Here is a 21,250-nt window from a genome sequence, read left to right on the forward strand (position 1 = left end):
AGAGATTGTCGAACGGAAGAGCCAAAGAAGTTCCGTAGTGTGAAGGTATTTCGGCTATTTCAAGTCTGACAAAAAACAGAGTAGCGTGCACTGTAAATTGTGCCGAAAGCAAGTCTGGAAATACAATAAACTGGTGCATGCGTCACACTGTGCGCCACGTTATTGTTTCGGTGAAATGAATTTCTACAATACTGTTACTGTTAATTCTACTCTCTGCAGTGTTTAAATGCTTACATATACACACAGTTACTGTCCCTCCACACATACGACTCTGTTCTGCTTCTATGCCCCAGCTTTGTTTACTTTTTCCCACCGAGGCTTCTAGACTTCTGATTGGCCAACATTTCCGCACGGTTAGGAATCTAGCGCCACCTGCTGCTTTGGCATGTTCATAGCAGCGTTTTCCTTCATTTCTGCCTTTATGTGTGGATGGGATTATTTTTTAAAACGAAAACGGAAAATCTCCGTTTTCAAAAATACCCGTGTACGTGTGGACGTAGCCTCAGTGTCTGACTGGAAGCGCTAATTCGTCATTCGGCTTTTGTCAGACTAAAGTAACTGTTAAAACTGTTTGAAAAGCTCAGCTATACAACAAGGAGAGATTGAGAATTTCCTTTTAGTTCTCAGTTTATTTGATATTGACAAAAGTTAGTCAGTTTTGTCTGTTCTTCTGTAAAACAAACTAAGATTTATTTTTAGAATTAATACTTTGTTTCTAAGTGGAATTGACAATTTAGTCTGTTTCGTTTGTTCTATTTTGAAACTTAAACGCTTTAGCGGCTGCCTTTTGTGTAGTTTGCAATATTTGCCTTTATTTAGCTGAAAAAGTCTCATGTTCCTTAAGTACATCTACCCTGTTGAACTTATTATGGGAAATAAATATTTAAATCAAAACAAGTTGCTGATTATTTCACATTTTACTTGTGAGCAACGGCACATTTAAATCTTACAAATATAGTTATTTGGCTTATATCATGATAGATATCGTTATCGCCTGAAATGAAAAAAACATATCGTGATATGAAAAAATCTCATATCGCCCAGCTGTAGCTGTAGCTGAAAGGTTTTTCAACCATTTTTAAAAATTCGCATTGGACCTTAGTGCTAAATAAGTTTGAAATAAAGTCCCCAATTATTTCTCTCTCTCTATCCACTGTGCGTTCAGATATGTACCAACACATCTCTGCTCGTCCATCTGTGCAACTCAGTTAGCGTTACAGCAGATTGATAGTGCAACAGTAATTGAGCGGATACATTCAATTACCCGCAGCCCCACACACCTCAGTCCCCATGCCAGTCTAAGCTGCCCGGGTTAACAACTTTTCTGGAAGAAAACCTGTATATTAATCACATATTTGTAACAAAGTACTTGGTAAATAAAATATTTGCTGTTGTAGTTGCAGTGTATGAGTTCTTGCATTTTATTGATCACCCTGACTGTTCACCACTTATATTTTTTGTTAAAATGTAAGCACTATTGCAATGTTATAAGAATACAGATTGAAATGGGCATAACCCACCTATCAATTATATAATATGCTTGCTTCTACACGTTTTTTTTTCTGTCTTGATAGTAGGGCTGGGCGATATGACCCAAAATTCATATCTCGATATTTTTTAGCTGGATGGCGATATAAGATATATATCTTGATATATATTTTTAAAGACATAAAGTAAGAACAAAAAGAGAGTTCTTAGTCAAAGCTGTGTCCCAGATGTCACACAGGCACTTTTATTAACATAGAGCAGATGTACATAAAATTTACTCAAAAATAAATTATGAGCATTTATTAAATAATAATGCTCCATAAATAAAAGAAAACAATGTTGTTTTTGTGCATAGCAAAAAGCTCACAATTGTGCAGTCAAAATGTAAACTAAAAGACGCTGAGCACAATAACAAAGACAGATTTCACAGCTGCTCTGTTCCCAACTTGTACTGCGTGACTGACAGCCTGGAGTTTGAAATCCGCTTCACAACCACGTCTCTTAACAGGTGCCATTTATAGTCCTTATACACAGTGGGGTAATATTACGTTGAAGCACAGTACGTATCACTCCGCGAGGCTCAGCCGTAATGCTCCGACAATCCATCAAGCGGTGCAGCTCCGTAGCTTACCAAAGTTGTACTAAAACATTTTTTGACAGATTGCTGAGCGCCGTGTTCCACATAAAATCGGTTCACGGCCATCAAGCACAACCAGAATTCATACATAAGGCACGCTGTCAACTTTTGAGAAAATGAAAGGATTTTAGTCCGTGCAGCACCTCTGGGCTGCATGGCGTTAGCGTGGTTAGCTCGTTAGCGTGGTTAGCTAGCTAACACGTTGACGCCGTCCAGCCCCACGCACGGGGCGATGCGCAGTAACTCGTTAATGGAGATTTGCCGTGTCCATCTTGTCGTTTCCTGCAGGTGAAGCTATGGGGGAGGAGGGGGAGTTGTGTTCAGTGAAGGAGAGGCGAGGCGGAGTAACGTTGCGTAAAGACGAAAGTGTACGAAAGAGAGGCAAACTTATGGCTCCACAAGTATAATTATAACGTAACATAGACTATATCGATATAAAGGATATTGTCACATCTTATATCTCGTATAAAAATATATCGATATTTTTTAAAAACTCGATATATCGCCCAGCTCTACTTGATAGTTCTGTTTTGTCACTCATTGGTCTTTAAATGGAGTCAGTTCTGCATATTGGCTCTACCTGTTATTAAAATATGTATCCAGCCAGCTTTGTTCTCTTCCTTTTTGCCCACCTTCCATTACGTTTCTCCCTTTTGTCCCATTCAGCTGAAATGCAGGTCACTGAGGTGTGGTTCTAATCTCAGGTTAACCTGCCAGTGCCATAGCATTTTGCATGCACTTGATGGATAAATGGTGTGTGTGAAAAGGGAGAAAACGAGTTTGGTGACAAAGCCAGAGATGACTGCAGTGAGCAGTACCTACAAAAAAGGCAACACTGGACTGATAGCAGTGAAGAAAGTACCACTCGCTGTGTGATGCAGGGCATGTTTTTCAGTAGTGATTACTCACAAATCCCAGCTTAAAGACAGTTTGTGAGTATGTACTCTCTGTACACTATAACTTTTAAGACTATTGAAAAGTAAATTATATTAGAAGTAGGGCTGAAAGTGCCTTCTTTTAATGTCAGCAGACAATGATTTGGGGAATTGCTGATGGTCAGAGTGACTTCATTTGGGTTATTGATTAACACGTTTAGCTTGTTTCCCTATTGCTTCTTATTATTTATCACTAAATTAATTTAGGATTTAGAAAATGTAAATGACACTGACATATCATTTCAGAATGTGGGAAGTCAGTTGTTGGCTGTCCAGCGGTTGATTTGAAATGAGAGTGCAGTTGTAGTTGATGTCCTCTTCTCAGCTTTTTGCCTCCCTTTGTGTGTTTTTGACTGTGAAAAACTCTACTCACTGTTATGTGAGATTTATACTTGTGCATTAAATTTACATCCTCAAAAGATCATAACCAAACTCTGTTTTAGGACTGGACAATTAATTGGAAATGAATTAGATCTCTTATCAACATAATCTGGCCCGTGTCGGTTGTGAGTTATGCTGGTTGAAAACTGTGGCATGCAGCAAGGTGACAATAGAAGAAGAGATCCAGACAGTGATGGGTTTGCACATTTGGTTTTCACAACTACTACTTCTGTTTATCGAAAGTTGGACTATTCTGCAGATGTTAAAAATGATTTTTTTCTGTTCAGACACTTGAGATGTAAACATGTCAGGATCAGATTGCTTTGTATGGGGTCCATTTAAAATTCATAGTTCATTAATTGTAATTGAGGTAAAATGTTCAGTTGATTTTGATTTGAGATCATACCGCCCTAATCCTACATGTGGTGTAACTTGGATGTAAACTGAAATGTACCTCCTTGGAAATCTAGCGAAATTGCGTCGATGCAGCCTACAACGACTGTGATTGGTATCATGGTTTTCTCTGGTGCACTTCCATCTAGTTCTTCCCTGCTGCCATCTGTTGCATTGACTTAAAGGAAGAAACACCACAAAACTACTGTTTTAGTGGCAAAATTGCAAATTAACTCAAACATACCACACAGTATAGTATAAGCATAAATGCTGGTAATGGTGTTACCCACTTGCAAGTAAGCTGTGTCTTTATTCAGTGCAGAAATGTTAATGTGACGTGAAGGTTGACGTTCTGAGTTGAAGACAGCCAGCTATGTTTTTAGTGCACTTTAAATTATTTTTTGATTAATACATATAAGGAAAACAAGTTTTCCATCTTAACATTGTTTATCTTCAGTTGCTCAAATGATGCATTCTTATTGTACTAAAGGAAATTAAAATTTTCCTACTGCCTATTATCAGTTTCATTGGAAGCACTTTGAACTGCTAAGCTGCACAAAAGATGCTATACCAATTAAGTTTGATTTTGATATCCTGTACAGGGCTCACAAAATCTTCCAGTCGGGCTACCAAAATCTATCGCTGCCCTGCCCGTCGGACTATCATAGGAAGGAAAATTACATGTCAATGCTTTTGCATTCTTTCAGAAATGTAGCTGGGTAATTATGTCATTGGCATCGGTGAGCCACTGTCAATATGTGACATATTGAAATCGCGTTTGAATTTGCGCTAGGGCTGAACGATATATCGCGACATGATCAAGTGCAATTTTCTAACCGCAAAGGCTGCGATTATACTCTGGACATGTCCAAATTCATGGGCTGCATCCTCCTGAGGCCGCATTTGTAGACCGATTACGTCACAGCGACGTGCCGAAGGCTGTCCAAATTACTACCATATCCCAGAATTCATAGCGCGGCCCAGCCAAACTCCAGTTTCCAGCAATGGCGGCCGCTACTAAGTTTTAAAATTACTCATACTAATCTTTCTGGGTCACAAAATAAACTTTTAACATATTTTCAGGCGAGAAAGTAGTTGTGTAAACATCAAATATCTGCTCGGTTTATCAAGATATCCCATATTTGCAAAAGTGCTTCGACGTTTTCAGAGGCGTCTGCTACCCACCAGCTCGACAGCTAGCCGGGAGCTCGAGGGTTACTGATGCGGCCGAGAACGGCACAACTCCCGGCACATCATTTTCAGATCACCGCGGAGTTTCGCTGCTCGGGTTAAACGTAATATATAAGTCACTTAGACAACCTAAAAATGTTATTGTTGGGCTTTTTTCAGTGTTTTGTTTGTTCGTGAGTAAATCGGTTTGGCTGAGATTAAAGTTATTAGATTAGATAAAATAAAACTTTATTAATCCCCCGGGTGGGTTCCTCCTTGGTTTTCACACAGCTGACTAAACGTCAAACAGAAAACCTATTAAACAGAAGTATGAGACAGTCGAGAATTTACACCAGTGTCTGGTTATATTTTAGATAGCAAGAAGCAGACGGCCGAGTTTATTAAACTCCACCGAGACAGCGGTGACGCTAATCAGAAGGCTAGACCGTCCAATTTCACGCCTTTAAATTTTAAAGGCGTGTTTGTGTGTGTGTTTATACAATTGCTATTATGTTTGCACTTTATGTGTAATGTTACTGACTGCAAAGATCAGTAAGATGTGTGTATTTTTTATTTATTAGTTTTATTTATTTAATATTATTTTTTAATTTAATGACTGTCTAGTAGTTCACAGATGTCGAAAAACTGAGTGTGGTAAAGCCACTGATTTTTTTTATGTATATTTCTGCAATCTGCACATTGTACTGACTTTCATTTTAATGTTTACACCAGGGTTCCTTGTCAGCACTTTATGCTCAGATGTTTGTAAGCTAAAAATAAACTATTGTGTATGTTCAAATATACTGTTGTGATTGAAGAAGTTTAATAAAAATGTCAGTCATCAATTCATGCATCACCTCATGTTATCATAACAGAGGTCTGTCTTCCAGGAAAGAACAGTTTAAAATTAATGTAATATAGTATTGGCCATACTATATGATGTATTGCTTGTCTTTGTTTAATAATACAGAAGACAAAGACCTTAAAAAATAATCGCATATCGCATCGCAATCGCAATATTGGGGCAAAAAAATCGCAATTAGATTATTTTCCATAATCGTTCAGCCCTAATTTGCGCTTGTTTTTTGCTTTCACTTTGCAATCGCGCGAACTGTGTATAGAGAGCGACAGTACTGATCTGTGAGTGATGATAATTTGTGCACCAATTCCTCTGACATCGTCTTATTAATTGTTAGCTTACTATGCAAACATGACAAGTGAAATCTCCCGCAGCTTAAACATGTGAGAGGTTGATCGCGCAGAGAATCGCTGAGCTTATGTGAGTGCGTGTGTAAAAGCAGCAGGATATATATTTCAGTTCTGCTGAGCCAAATAAGACAGGTCCGGGTGAAGAAGTGACAGCCAAAGAAAAGCTTACCACAAAATGGAAAAGTTATGACAAATCAGACTATAAGGCAAAAAGAAAGTGCAGCTTTATGGTTTCATGGACAAAAGAATTTCTGCGGCTGCAATATGACAAGCTAAATAACCAGGGCTGCACATAAGTGGTCCGCAGGTGCGCATTCGCTGTCAAAATAAAAAACGCGCACAAGATAAGAAGTTGCAACGCGTGTATGCGTACATAAGATTTTCTGGAGGACAGACATTTGTTTAGAACTCTTAAAGATGTCAAAGAAGCTCATTTAACCCTTCTTAGGCCCTGGGACCATTTTTGGTCCCTTTAGTTTTTCAGTTACAAGCCATTTGCACTGTGTTGAATGGAATATAGCCAAATTCTCTAAAAAAAAGTTTGGCATAATTTCATTTCAAAATTCAAGTCTGACTTCCTTAAGCAATTACTTTGGTGTTCCTCCACCTCCAAAGAAATGTCAGGAGTCCGAACCACAAAAGAAGCACGTATTCTCGGTAAAGTGGTTGCAGGAGGTGAGCTGGCTTCAAACAAATGATGAACGCACAGAGATGTGGTGCGGAATGTGCCGTGAAAATCCCACTCTAGCGGACAAAAACAGCGCTTTTTATATGTACGCAAACGCACGTTGCAACTTTTTATCTGGTGCGCGTCTTTTATTTTGACAGCGAATGCGCACATGCGGACCACTTATGTGCACCTGTGTAAATAACATAATGTTCTGCCGGGTGTGTTGTTGGTTTTCCCTCGATTTCTGAGTCGACAAGCGCCTTTGTTACTGGGACCAGTAATTTTAAGAAAGGCCCCCATTAGAACCCATGAGAAATGCAAGAAATGCATTATTGCTCAGTCTGCAATATCTTTCCTGGAACAAACACCAATTGCAAATAACATACTAAAAATAAACCTGAAAAATCTCTTTAGTACTTGCAAAGACTGAACTACCACTGGCAAAATTTAGCAGTCTTTGCAAACTCTCTCTTACCCGTGACTTCAGTGGAAATTTCAAATTCAGGATCTGACACAGACTGATTCATGTCCTACACAGTTCTTACAAGTTCATAGAAATTTCAGTTTAATTAGAACAGTGGTTCTTAACCTGGGTTCGATCGAACCCTAGGGGTTCGGTGAGTTAGTCTCAGGGGTTCGGCAGAGCCTCCACTGTGACATGCACGGCTCATTTTGTGCACCAGTAAAAAACATATCTATGTCTTGAATTTGAAAAAAATCACGTTTTATTTTTCACTAAAGAGGGGTTCAGTGAATGCACATAGGAAACTGGTGGGGTTCGGTACCTCCAACAAGGTTAAGAACCACTGAATTAGAACCAAATATTTGAGTTGATGATTGTAATTTTTATACAATGTTGTAATTTGTGTTTCAACAATTTTTTGATTAATGTTTTGTTTCCGTTACAATATTATACTTTAATGTATTGTAACGGAAACAAAACATCAATCAAAAAATTGCTCTCTTTTTATTCGGGCTACTTAAATTTATTTTGGGCTACCAAAAATTGAAGAGTCCCTGCCCGAAGGGCTACCAGGGACTTTGAAATTTTGCGAGCCCTGCGGTACCTTTCCAGCTCCACTAGCTAAGACTGAGCAAAGATTCCCCTGATGGTCATATTTCTGTGGTTTGTTTTCAGATGGTCAGTAGTGAGTGTGCATGTGTGCACACAAACTCCAATGTCAAGTGTCATGTTTACCCAAACATGTTAATAGATAAGACAAGACCCACTGAATTTCCTGTCAACAAGAAGCATCATTATGGAGCACACAAAACTGACCTACTTAACTCAACCACAGTTGGCTGACTGTTGAAGCCTGGTGTGCTGTCATGTTTAGAAAACATGACCTGCATTTTGGCAGTATTTCAAAAAGTAGGAAAAAAGGTAAACCTGTTCAGTTGGAGGGTGGCTTTTCAGGAACCAGTTTGTAGTCAGTTAAAACTGTACTTTACAGTTTCTGCCTATGCTCATGTTGTGCATCTAGAAAGCACCGTTGTTTTTAAAAGGGAAAAGTCACGGGCTAACGAGAGCCAGCAACATTTTGATCACTCAAATCAAACCTAATTTATTTAAAAGCTCCAGCTTAATCATATTTAGCTGCAAATAATTTGATTATTAAATAATCCAATAATCAATTTGTAAAGAGTCAGGAATAGAATGCTTAATTTGAGAGAACTTGTGCAGTTGTGCAACCACAAATGCGCACACCTCAAAGTCTAGACTAGATAATAATTGGCATAGTGGTTTGAAAGTGACTAAAATACTGTGCATGTTTAAAGTACTTGCATTTTTTTCTTAATTTGTAAAAATTTTGAACAAATGATAAAAAATAAAAAGATTACAAGACATCCATATGTATATACGCATGTATACACTTTAGGGCTGCCACAAACGATTATTTTGATAGTCGACTAGTCACCGATTATTTTTGCGATTAGTCGACTAATCAGATCATCATCCATTGGACGTAAAACTACAGCTTATTGCACCAGCAGCATCTGCTCTTATATAACTATCATTAGCTTACAGCTTTAAGTGTTTAAGGTATGTGCTCACTAAAAGTAAAGACAAGATGATAGTTTGTTAAATTTTTATGAAATTTGCAGATTGTTTCGGTGAAGTTTAATAAACTCCTTGCTATCTAAAATATAACAGGACACTGGAGTATATTCTGGAGCATCTCACACTTCTGATAATCAGCTGTCTGCTTGACGTTTATTCAGCTGTGTAAAAACTATAACTTTAATCTCAGACAAACTGATTTACTCAGGAACAAATAAAATACTAAAAAAAAAAAGCCAAACAATAACATTTTAAGTTATCTAAGTGACTCATATATATTTAACCTGAGTAGCGAAAGACGGCGGTGGGTTTGAAAACGATTTGCGGGGAGTCCGGTGTTCTCACGGCGCTAGTGAGCCTAGCCCCCGGCTCGCTAACGAGCTAGTGGGTAACAGATGTCTCCGAAAACGTCGGAGCACTTTTGAAAATATGTGGTGTCCTGATAAACTGAGCCGATATTTGAGGTTTACACAGCTACATTCTCGCCTGAAAATATGTTAAACGTTTATTTTGTGACCCAGAAAGAATAATAAGAGTAACATTAAAACTAACTAGCTGCCGCCATTGTTGGAAGCTGTGCTGGGCCGCGCTATGAATTCTGGGACACAGCTGCTTTTTCTTCTTCTTCGGGGTTTAACGGCAGCTGACATCCTTGTACATGCAATGCTGCCATCTTCTGTTTCAGTTCGTTATTACACTCTTAAATCCTGCCACTTATTCCTGCGTCTTTTGTGATCTTACAAAGCTTCAAACGACGCGTCGACTATTAAATCAGTCGTCGACGATTTTGATAGTCGACGTAATCGTGACTAGTCGACAAATCGTGGCAGCCCTAATACACTTATATACAAATGCCTATACACACACATGCACATGGACATAATACATGTATACATATACACATGCATACATTATCCAACAAGATAAAAACAACCAAAACTAAATAACTACGACAGAATAGACCCTGTTTCAAAGTGATCCAAAACCTGTGAAAATTGCTAGGTCTTCAGGTTTGATTGAAGAGGAGGTGATCTTTATAAATGAAGGAAGACTGTTCCAGGGTCTTGGAGCAGCAATGGAAAAAGCCTTGTCACCTTTAGATTCTGAACGTATCATTATTTGAAAATAATAGTGGGTTACCTTAGTAATGCTTTTGTAATAAAGAAGGTACAGTTTCTGTGCTAAAGGGGTCTAATACCTTGATTTCTACATGCCTCATCATATCAAGACCCACCCTCAGAGTGCAGGCTTCCTTGTGCTTCTTCTGTAAGTAGAATTGGAGGAAGAGTTTTCAGTTATCAGACCTCCCTTTTGTAGAATTTGGTTCGTGTTCTGATTCAGGAGAAAGACACCATCCCCTCTATTACTCTTATTTTAAACTTCTCTTTTGTATAAGTTACAATTAGGACTGGATCAGGTGAGCCTGAGCTGTCCCTCAGTAATGCTGCTGATTGTTTAAACTGCTGTGGGGCTTTCTGTGTTAGGTGTTTCTGGGTACTTTTTTGCCCCTTCTCTTTCTTCTCACCAACCAGTCATGGAAGATGGCTTTGCCTCGCTGAGCCTGGCTCTACTGGAGGTCTCTTCCTATTAAAAGTGAGTTCTTCCTTCCAACTATTGCCAAGTATTTGCTCTCGGCTTCTCTCAGATGTTGTAGGATCTTCACTTCAAGATAAAAAGCACCTTAATTGTTCTTGCTTGTAGTCAGTTTTTTTCCCCTCTGTAACATCAGCAGTATTTCTAAGCCAGAAATCAACAATCATCAATTAGTCAGCCTGGTTTTCTTATGGGTGCGATTGCTGGCATGATTTCATTGTTACACAATGGAATTAGAGCTGGGCGATATGAGATTTTTTCATATCACGATATGTTTTTTTCATTTCAGGCGATAACGATATCTATCACGATATAAGCCAAATAACTATATTTGTAAGATTTAAATGTGCCGTTGCTCACAAGTAAAATGTGAAATAATCAGCAGCTTGTTTTTAAATATTTATTTCCCATAATAAGTTCAACAGGGTAGATGTACTTAAGGAACATGAGACTTTTTCAGATAAATAAAGGCAAATATTGCAAACTACACAAAAGGCAGCCGCTAAAGCGTTTAAGTTTCAAAATAGAACAAACGAATCAGACTAAATTGTCAATTCCACTTAGAAACAAAATATTAATTCTAAAAATAAATCTTAGTTTGTTTTACAGAAGAACAGACAAAACTGACTAACTTTTGTCAATATCAAATAAACTGAGAACTAAAAGGAAATTCTCAATCTCTCCTTGTTGTATAGCTGAGCTTTTCAAACAGTTTTAACAGTTACTTTAGTCTGACAAAAGCCGAATGACGAATTAGCGCTTCCAGTCAGAGACTGAGGCTACGTCCACACGTACACGGGTATTTTTGAAAACGGAGATTTTCCGTTTTCGTTTTGAAAAATAATCCCGTCCACACATAAAGGCAGAAATGAAGGAAAACGCTGCTATGAACATGCCAAAGCAGCAGGTGGCGCTAGATTCCTAACCGTGCAGAAATGTTGGCCAATCAGAAGTCTAGAAGCCTCGGTGGGAAAAAGTAAACAAAGCTGGGGCATAGAAGCAGAACCGAGTCGTATGTGTGGAGGGACAGTAACTGTGTGTATATGTAAGCATTTAAACACTGCAGAGAGTAGAATTAACAGTAACAGTATTGTAGAAATTCATTTCACCGAAACAATAACGTGGCGCACAGTGTGACGCATGCACCAGTTTATTGTATTTCCAGACTTGCTTTCGGCACAATTTACAGTGCACGCTACTCTATTTTTTGTCAGACTTGAAATAGCCGAAATACCTTCACACTACGGAACTTCTTTGGCTCTTCCGTTCGACAATCTCTCCGGCATTGGAACCATCATCTGTTTTCTCTTCGGTCACGCTCGGTTGATTTTTCTAGTCGGCACACTCATTTCCTCCATTACGCGCTGGCTCCATTACCCGCTGGCTGCTTCCCAAACAAACACAGGTGCGGCTTGGCACTTGTGCTGTACGTAACAAGTCACGCGACGTGACGCTGCGGCTGTGATTGGTTCGGCTCTGCGCTACTGAATTTGGATCGGCTGACCTTTTTTTTTTTTTTTTTTTTTTTTTTTAAGAGGACAAGAGCGGCGAGGTCTATCGCGGTTTCTTTCTCTATCGAGTAAAAGTTATATCGCGATACATATCGTTATCGTTCTATCGCCCAGCTCTAAATGGAATGCAAGATCAGACATCACAATTATTCTGTTATGTAATGATTCTCATTTAATTCATAAAATGCTCCAAATTTGAACTCCTCCTCGACCCTCTGGTATAAGCAGGCTGACCTTTTGGCATCTGATGACTATCTGACCATCACGTAGTCATTGTAGTTATTTAGAAGCGTTGGTAGATGAGGCAGAAAGGCTGGCACACTGTTCCAAAACAAGCCTACTGGTCCACCAAAGCCAAGGCTGCTGGTTCACCAGACTTAAAGAAATCAAGGACTGTGTGAAATATAGCCTTCATGTGTTTTGATAAAGTAGTTTGTCATAATACTTTATTGTAGGAAAAGAGTTTGATTTGTTGGTTACCTGCACTAGATGGGACAAGGTTTTGGCTTCTTGAGCAAGTTAAAATGTGCTTTTGAAGGTCCCTTTATTATGTCTACACTTGAAGTCAGTGTGAAGGTGAAGGGCAGACATCCGCTATGACGCTAGACAGCTCTTGTTTCCAGATGCATATTCATAACGGTATTGATAAGTTTTTGTTAAAATCCTCCTATAAGCTGGCACTTTCTTTTTAGTCTTTGGCATGCTAGCCATTAAAATCCATATTTGAAAATCAATGTTCATTGGATAAGGAGATTTTCATTCATGTTTTAAGGCTCCTCATTCAGTGCAGTCTTTCTGTGTAAAATATACAAGAGTTTTATAAATGCCAATTTAGCAACATCTGCAGCCAATCAGAAAAGTGCAAATTAAGGAAAATCTTGAGGAATTTAACAGAAGTTAAAAGCTATTTTTAACAAGATAAACGAGAAATGAACTACACAGATTAAAACTTTATAGCAGAGAATTACAATAAGAAAATAACTGCCCTGAGTTCATAGTTGAACACCTCTGCATGCTGAGACCCAGTATCGCCTTAATAACATCAGTGATTCTTGCCTGAGGATGAGGATTATTGACACTGTTAACATTAACTTTACTCACTTTTTTCTTTTTTCTTCTGCCTGTTATTATCTAAGCGAGGAAGCAGCCAGTTACGTTTTACCTAACAGCCTAGGTTTGCTTGTCGTCACATCTTTGAAGCCCGTCTGTGAATGCTAGGAAGAGTTTCTAAGCAGAAGAAGGGAGAGAACAAGGTTCTGGTTTGGATATTGTCCTATGTCTGCAGTGCTTCTGGCCAGTCATTTTGCACCAGTACAACCACTGTGCTGAAAATGATTAGATTGCTGTAAATTTCCTGCTTAAAGAGAGCTAGAATCTACTGGAATCAATTAAATCCCACACTGAAATCCAGGCTACGCTCAGTACACACAGACTTGCTAAAGATTTATCTCAGGGTTTTCCCAACAGAAGAGGTTTACGTCAGAGTCAAAAGAAAGTTATATTTTTTTAATCCAGTTTTTTGATTAGGGGTTTATATACTGATATACGAACAATGCTTTTCTTTGTAAGATGGTTAGAAGTACCAGGAAATGTTCTTCATCAGATAAGGTAATGCAGACTCATTACATTCAATGTACACAGACCAGCCTTGCTGATGAGGGTAGTCCCCCCCCCCCCCCAAAGACCCATTATAAGCCTGGAAAAACCTTGTGTATGCAAATTTTATTTATCTTTTTTGTTAAGTAACCCAGATGAAGTGAGGATCAAATAAAGTTGACGTTGAAAGCTCTGTTTTCTCTCTTCATTGTTCTCCCTTGAATATGGGTATGTACCTGTTAACTCGCCTTCTATTTTGCTGTTCCAGTGACGAGCTGTAATTCACACCTGTAAAATGCTATCTGATCAAACTCTAAATAGACACTGAAAAGCCTGAGACAGGAGAGGTCTCATGCAAAGCATTTAGAAGGCTTTTGACTTGACTTCGACTTGCTTGTTCGAAAATTTCTTGCAGCACTGCAAGGAGCCAGATTAAGAGGACTAGTCAATCAGCTGGTGTGTTTGGGCCTGGCAACAATCATGTGTTATCTGATCTTTACATAAAATGCGTGTTGTGTAGCACATACAACAAGGAAACTGTTTCTAACGTCTAAAATCAGCACACTGCTGCCTTTTTACGCAGAGCTGTGTTGCCGCACAGACTCTGGCTGCAGATTGATTCAGCTTGATACTGCGTTTGATCCCCATAGTCAGGAAAATCACTCATAATGCCCGAGCAGCTCGTTCTCCAGACTGAGACACTGATCTGCTGTTGCACAGAGTGGGGTCTGCTGAGGAGCAGAACCACCCAGTGAATCAGATCCAGATAGTCGTTCAAATCCAGCCAATACTGACAAAACTTGAGACTCTTCCAAACACGAGTGTTTGTAACTTTCCACGTTTTATTGTTCAGTATTTGAAGAGAAAACTCTGAAATGCAATTCTTGCACTAAGGTGCCCTCCTCGACTAAACAGGAAACAATAAAAAATTTATTATCGGGCAACTTCCAGCAATTATAAAAGCATGATCATCAAGATAAAACTCTTTGCTGTGATGCTGTTGTTTTGCCTTGTGATATAAATCTACCACACCTCTTCCCTTTAAACCAGTGTATTAAGCTTAAATCAGGAGTTTTAAAGTGTGCCTGACTAGTAAAGCCATTTAATAACATCTTATAATGTCTTATAATAAGTGCAAATCCAACAATAGATCTCAGTGTTTCTGCATAGTGCCATTAGATGTGTATTAAAGACAAGTCAATCTGCAAGGGACCTTAACCTATGGAGTAATTTGGAATCAAAAATATAAATTGTACTTTTCCAATCAAATGTTTTGGTGGACCAGTGTTGGCCCCGGGTCATCAGACTGGTTAATTTGAGCCTACTTTATAGATACATATGTCTGTTTGCAAATCTGCTGGCCTGGGACAGGAAGATGTTCCTAAGCCAGCCAAGAGATGTAATCCTTCTAGCATGAGACCCTGAGTCTGGGAGGGGCGTCATCTCTGTAGAGCACAACACCCAAAAAGCCAAACTGGGGAGGCATTCTACTCAGATTCCTGTACATTGACTCAAAGTCAATACAGTCAATAAATCATTCATTTAATTACAAAGTTGGTTGTCAGTAAAACTAACAAGAAATCAGAGAAAAGGACAGAAAAATAATATAGATCATTGTTCCACTGAAATACAGCTATAGCAGTGTCTCAGACCTGGTGCATGTGATAATAAATATACAAGTACTTGATAGTGACCGAATGTTGTCTATAGATGGTGATACTGGCGACATTGAACTTCTGATGGTCTACATGCTTTTGTACTTGCCTCAGTCTGACCTCAATTATAGCAAGAATCATAATTGCTTCTTCTTCTTTCCTCTCTTTTTTTGGTCAGTACTGGACTAACAGTTGTTTTGACATGATGATTCGAGTGTTGCATTTATGGAACTTTTGGATTCCTTGAACCCAACATGTTTCCAAACAGACTCCTTGGTTTTGCTGGTCCTGTTGACCAGAGGTTCTCTTTCTGTCATCTTATTTTGAGCTAAACTAAACTTGTGGAGTGAGTTTGGGCTTTTGGGGAGGGTGGAAAGTGCTATAAAGGAAATGAAGTCAAACACATACCATATGTTTCATGTTTTATTTTCCTTTTTTTTTTTTTAATTTAGGAAAGTCCCATTTTCTTTTAAGTATTCCTTTAATGCATCACGTTTCCAAAATGAGCTGATGTTAAATAATCTCAATATAGACCAGAATAATCCACCTCAAACCTTTTCTTCCATTATATTTTAAGCATGTTTTTAGATTTTTAGTTCTGAGTTACTGAATTACTTTAAAGGATTTAAATGTAGGGAATTTTAACGGTCTGAGTGTTATTTGTGTTCTCAGTTTGTTTGTTGACGAGTTGTTATGATTACAAGATGTAAAGCCACCGAAGTCGACACAATGGTGCGCAGATTTTACTGTGATCAGTCTGTCCCTACCTGCTGGGTTGTTAACAGCCAGCTGTGAGCAGCTATGAAGCGGATGTCAAGGCAAGAAACACAAATGTCAGGGGCAAGTAATTCTGTTTAGATTTATCTTCTGTGTGTGTGCTCTAAGTTATTATTAAAGTAGATTTCTGTGCTTCTCTTAGGTTATACAGTGAAATAACCTAAATATTTCGAATATATTTAATGAATGAAGCCCTGCAGCTGGTGTGGGTTGTTTTTAATTCTCCAGATGTCTTCCATAGAAGCTTCTATTTTGAATTCGCCCAACAATTTTATTGCTCTTTTATAAGATGCAGTCTTTTGGTAGTAGTGAGGGGAAATCTCATTTAATGTAGTCTTTTCTTCGGGGTTGTTATCACTTTTACATGGAAATGCTAAAGTTTCCTTCAACATGAACCTCTTAAACTCTTGTAGAGTAGCTTTGCATGATTTACAGTTCAAAATAATCCTTATTTATCTTACACAAGGTCTTGGCACTGCCCCTTAATTTTTCTTCTGTGTAAACCAATCTGTTTTAGCTGATCGGCCCTTAAGCTATCTTTCTTCTTATTGGCTTTTTTCCCCCAGAATATCATGAGATATACGATTTGCCACTTTTCTCCAAGGCCCTCGCTTCTTTTCTGTCTCTGTCTACGACTTGTGTAAATGCAGATTTGCCTCCAGTTACAATGCCTGGTGCAAATTTGTGTCAGTTCACCTCATTGCAGTGACTTCGTGTGCATAAATGTGCCATAAGAGTAGAACAAACAGTCTGAAAATTAGTGTTTGGTGCAGCTTGTAAGCTACAACTCAACTTATATTTACTTATATGACAAAAAAAAAGAAAAAATATATCATCAAATCATTTTCACTTCATCAGTGGTATTGGTGTTATGTTCAGATCACATATGATTAAGCTTAAACATTGTCACTATTTTACTATTCTTTAAATATCAACCACTACAAATCACTCTCAAGTAACAGCCCATAGTTGTAGTAAGGTTGCCAGCTGTACCTGGTGGAGTTCACCCTGGACCTGTTTTTTTTTTTTCACCTCTACATTTGTCATTGCTTTTGCATGTTCCCCCTGTAATAGCATCTAGTCTCACCATGTCACACAGACTTATTCCCTCTGTTAGCAATTAACACGTTCTTTCACTTTTTTTGTGTTTAATGCTGCTTGGTATTTTAAATATTCAAAAATAATGACCTGTTATTAACAAATGGCAAATAGAACTGTCAATATTACAGCATAACTTGTGAAAGGTTAATTTCTACATTGCAAATGAACATATTGTGATTGTCCATTTTTTCTGTGTTCTCTTGACAGTTGGAGGCCAACGGGCTTCTCCCTGCACCTGGGATGGTGCTTTTTGACAGAGCGGCTGTGGAGCCATAACCCCACCGCCATCACCATTCCATCCTCTTGACTCTAAGCTGTTGGCCCACCACTGATCTCACGCCCAGGCTCCCCTCCTTCCCTCAGCTTTGCTCAGTCCCTGACAAGGCCACCACAGCCACCACATGACTCACCAACTGGAGCCCTAGATCAAGTAAGCACGGTGCTCTGTACTCGTTGACTTGAGTGCTGCAGTATGTCTCATTGCAAACCAGAGTGATCCCTTGCACAACTTGTGTGTTCTGCAGCAAACTGTTATATAACATTGATTTCCCACTGAATACTGAAAGAGTAATTTTCTTTATTGACTAGAATACTTTTTTAGTGATTATTTTAATTTCTGGACTGAGCTTCTAACGAAGGGTGAAGGTTGTGTTTGTAGGATGGCAGTGGCAAACCTGAGGTCAAGTAAAGCAAGACACAGCGGCTACGTATTGAACGTGGATTTATTTTAAATTTATTTTATGCTTGTTTTGTAATCTAGTTCTTATTATCTATTATTCTCTTAACTGCTTTTGTGATTGAATATCACCAGTAGCCCAAACTAGTTAAAATATTAAAGTAACATATATAAGCAAGTTTAGGAGGGTGAACCAGCCTATCGCGCTGAAAAGGTGTTTTTCCTTGAAAATGGCAGCTTATCAAAATTGATGGTGATTAATCAGTGTTTCAGTACCAGTGTTATGAGCTATTGTATTTAAAAACTGCATCCACTTCCATGCATTTGATTCATTCATGGGATTTAGTTTACTCCAATGTACATTGATGTAAGGCCAAACCTGTTTACTCTTGTCATATTTTATTATCTTATAACCTCATTGAAAATTCATTTTTTGTTTCAAAATCTGTTCCTGACCAGGAGAAAATGAGAGTTTATCCTGGTTTAAAATAGACCTTTGCCAGAGTGGCAGATACATTTACCGTATTTTCACGACCATAAGACGCACTGTGCTAAAAGGCGCAGTCTCAGTTATGTGTGCCATTACTGTATTTAACACACACATAAGGCGCACTGGATCATAGGGCGCATACAAGTACCGTATGCGTATTTAAAAATAAAGCGGGAGCAAACCTGAGTTCGGTACCTTACTCACATTTTTATTACCAGTAATCGTCATCATCAACAACACACAAGCATACAAGTGTGCGTATTTAAAAATAAAGCAGGAGCAAAACAAAGTTTGGTACTCACATTTTTATCATCAATCAAACCCATCGAAGTCCTCATCCTCTGTGTCTGAATTGAACAGCTGCGCTAAATCTTCATCAAACATGCCAGGTTCACTTTCTTCACTGTCAGAGTCACTTTCCGTGCCGTGCGGCTCCTCGGAAATGATGCCGGCTTTTGCGAAAGCTCGAACAACAGTGCCAGCAGACATGTTAGCCCAAGCATCTACAATCCATTGGCAAATTGTGGCGTAACTCGCCCGGCGCTGGTTTCCACTCTTGGTTAAACTGTGGTCTCCATCGGTCATCCATCGCTGGATGTGTTTGTCGCCGATGTGTTTGCTGCAGTAGGAGCGGAAGATGGCCAGCTTTTCCTTATAATCCGCTGGAAGTTGCTGCGCTACCGTAGTCCTGGTCCGGATGGAAAAATGGCACCGTTTCATAAAAAGTGAAAGTGAAACTGCTTTTAGCCGAATGGTGACCGTCGAAACGCTTCTCCCGCTCGTTCTTTGCTCGATGATCGCCGTATGTCCGCGGAAACTCAGCTGCGTCTTCTTGACCTGCCGGAGCTTGTTTTCCAGCTTCCTCCACTTGCGAACCATCGATTCATTAATCTTAAATTCTCTCGCCGCTGCTCGATTTCCATGTTCCTCCGCGTAGCTGATGGCCTTCAGTTTAAACTGTGCTTCGTAAGCGTGTCTCTTTGCCATTTTCAGGGTTGTTAAAACAACGATGTCCTGCATAACGCACATACCTGTTCTTTTATACAGGTATGTGCAATAAAGTCAACGCACACACTTCACCCTTTAGCGTTCTCATGGTGTTCTCTACTACGTCCTCCTTACAACACACAGGGCGCACTGCGCTATAGGGCGCGCCGCACTTTTTGAAGAAAATCTAAGACTTTTAAGTGCGCCTTATGGTTGTGAAAATACGGTACCTCTTAATTTTGTTCATTTTATAATCCAAAAATATATTTTGGCTTGAGTAAATTAAACTACTTGTGTGCAGGAAAAACCCTGCAAACTATAGTTTGTTAGCAGTAAAATGGTGAATTAAATCTAATTTAAATCAAGGACCCAAGTGTGAGATTTGCCACAAAACCTCGGGAGTGCCATCGTAATTATATTGTCACTGTAGGTGTTTGTTTGAATTTATTTATAAGGTGTAAATGCACTGTGAGATTGGTTTGATTTGCGTTTTGTTCTTTTCAGTTTTGCAGGGCAAGTCATTTATTTTAAGTTCTGCAGTATGCAGACAATGCACAAATGGCTGACTTGAAAGACTCCAGTCTTTGCCATCTCCACACATAACCTGTCAATTTAATTTTAAAGAAGACAAGTTAGTTAAACTTGGATTTAATAGTTTATAGAAGCGAGAACGAGAAGAAAAAAACTTCAGGCCAATGAAGTGCATTGCTCTGAACATCCCAGCATGTCTGAGGAGGCCTCCCATAGCGTTTCACAAGTTGAAATGAGGACACACACACCCACATTCACGCGCCAAATTACACAGTGCCCAGCAGAGTTCAATAAATGATGAATATTCATGTGGAATTATCAGTCTGGCAGTGAACGTGTTTGAGAGAGAAAGCGTACTGTGAAAAAATTAGGTGAACAATGACACAGACGCTAAGAAAGGCAGTTACACAGATCCGACGGTCCATGGCTGATATTGTTTTAGTGGTATATTTGATGTCTTTTAAAAGATTGATAAGGAATATCGTATGTTTTGCTCAGAAAACAGCGAGAGGATACTTCTATCTCAGTGAAAATGTATATTTCTATATTTTGGTTACATAAATGAACAGGGCAACTACAGGTAGCAATTCTCTGGTTGTCTCTCACCTCTAAAAACAGCTTTGTGCTGTGCTTTCTATACACTAAGATCTCTGGCTAACCGTCATAATGTCTGAGGAGCTGTGTGTAGTCCAAGGTTATTTCTTACTCTTGGTAAACATCCTGGATCTGGGTGTTCACAGATGGTTGGGAAACAATGGGCTGGAACTTAACAGGGTATTCAGTTGAGAAGCAGGGAATCTTAAAGGGCCACAACAGCATTTTTTGAATGTTTAATGGTTTTTCATTGGGATTTGGAAGCATGCGTAGTATAGAGGCTAGGCAGTTTGCATTTCAGTGCAAGTATGAACACATTTTTGTACACACTATATAATATATGTGGAGAATGCCAGCACTAGACAATAAATTGGGAGCAAAAAATTGATACTTTTCAGTGAAATATTTTGCAATATTTTACACTTTTGCAGAAGTCACCTCAAACATATAGCCTGTTGGATAAGCTGGATTTTTGTAGAATTTAAGCCTAACATTAGCTGTAACCAGCTGTTGTTGTTGTTATGGTTGTTGTCCCATATAGGGTGGTTGACATTAGGGCTGGGTATCGTCACTGATTTCTAGAATCGATTCAATTCCGATTCACAAGGTCCCAAATCGATTCGATCCACGATTCGATTTAATTCGATTCGATTCGATTTAAATCTGGGAAATTTTGACAGTCAGAAGTATAATTCAGATCAGAACATTTACATATTTTTGTATCTATAAAAAGGAAGCTGACACTCGCAAGACTTTATCCAAGGTGTGAGCATCACAGCAGATGCCTTTGTGTC

At 38.9% G+C, this 21,250-nt stretch overlaps 1 protein-coding gene across 1 annotated transcript in view; it reads left to right on the forward strand.

Moving 5' to 3' along the window:
• The window catches only part of ncoa1 (nuclear receptor coactivator 1), a 106,450-nt gene that overhangs the window by 21,059 nt on the left and 64,141 nt on the right, over positions 1 to 21,250 (forward strand). Inside the window, exon 2 of the mRNA XM_085432381.1 lies at positions 17,386 to 17,608. The gene's annotated coding sequence lies outside the window, so the exon portion shown is untranslated. The remainder of the gene's footprint in view (positions 1 to 17,385; positions 17,609 to 21,250) is intronic.

The sequence above is a fragment of the Copadichromis virginalis genome, linkage group LG15 (assembly GCF_057382275.1).
Source record: "Copadichromis virginalis isolate Kocher_CV1m ecotype Utaka linkage group LG15, C_Virginalis_male_GT1.1, whole genome shotgun sequence".
In the NCBI taxonomy this organism is placed as follows: domain Eukaryota; kingdom Metazoa; phylum Chordata; class Actinopteri; order Cichliformes; family Cichlidae; genus Copadichromis; species Copadichromis virginalis.